Genomic DNA, 872 nt, shown 5'->3' on the forward strand with positions numbered 1-872 from the left:
ATCGGGGCTTTCCTTCTCTTTTTCCTAATTACATAAAATTTGGTATTAAAGATCTTTTATGACAACAAGTTCATATTTAATGATTAACAGGATAACATACCAAATTATTGCGTATCACAGCAAAACTTGTTTTACCAGCAGTATGTGGATTCATCCATTTTTTTTGATTCTTGGTATTTCTTTCACTCATTTCCTGTAAATAAACGAGTTAGTAAATTCTACGTAAATAAAAAAATGAATCAAAAAAAGAAAAATGAGTCAATCAGAACATAAAATATAAATCTAACCTTGAATTTTTCAGAGTCCCAATATTTGAGAAGGTCCTTAAAATCAAATTCTGAAACATCTTTTGGGCTTATTTGCCATTCGAAGATCATCATTATCATATGCTTTATAATGATTCTCATACAAGTCATTCCTATACTTTCTCTGAGCATTTCTAATTCCCTCCAAAGCCCATGTTTTTGCACTATCAGGAATATCATATTTCTCCTACAATTTGTTCTTTATATTAGTAAAGAGTATGAAAAGTTTATAACTGAAATTAGAAATGCAGGAACTCAAACCTGGGTATAATCCCACAAATCTTTTTTTGTGTCCATATTCTTCCAATTATGAATATTAAGAGGACAAAGCATCGCATTCCTTGCCAAGGTTCCAAGAAAACTCCCCAACTCTGTTACAATGGCATTAGTAGGACCAATGGGTTGATTGTACCTATTCAACACGACCAACTTACGCTCTTGTCGCCCATGTACACTTTGCATTACTGTACTACCTCTTTTCTTTTTTTGAGTCACAGGCCCTACAATAATACAAAGCAAAGTTAAACAACATATCAACAATGTTAACTGATTTTACAATTCCAATAC

The 872-nt window shown here is 32.0% G+C and overlaps 1 long non-coding RNA gene across 1 annotated transcript; it reads right to left on the minus strand.

Moving 5' to 3' along the window:
- Positions 1–3: 3 nt before the first annotated feature.
- LOC107059437 (uncharacterized) lies at positions 4–344 on the minus strand. Its single transcript, XR_001472653.1, has 3 exons — positions 288–344; positions 101–193; positions 4–24 (listed from the first exon to the last, which is right to left on the minus strand). It is a non-coding gene; the product is annotated as an uncharacterized lncRNA (long non-coding RNA).
- Between the last annotated feature and the right edge of the window lie 528 nt (positions 345–872).

This window comes from Solanum tuberosum, unplaced genomic scaffold (assembly GCF_000226075.1).
Source record: "Solanum tuberosum cultivar DM 1-3 516 R44 unplaced genomic scaffold, SolTub_3.0 contig01904, whole genome shotgun sequence".
Lineage (NCBI taxonomy): Eukaryota > Viridiplantae > Streptophyta > Magnoliopsida > Solanales > Solanaceae > Solanum > Solanum tuberosum.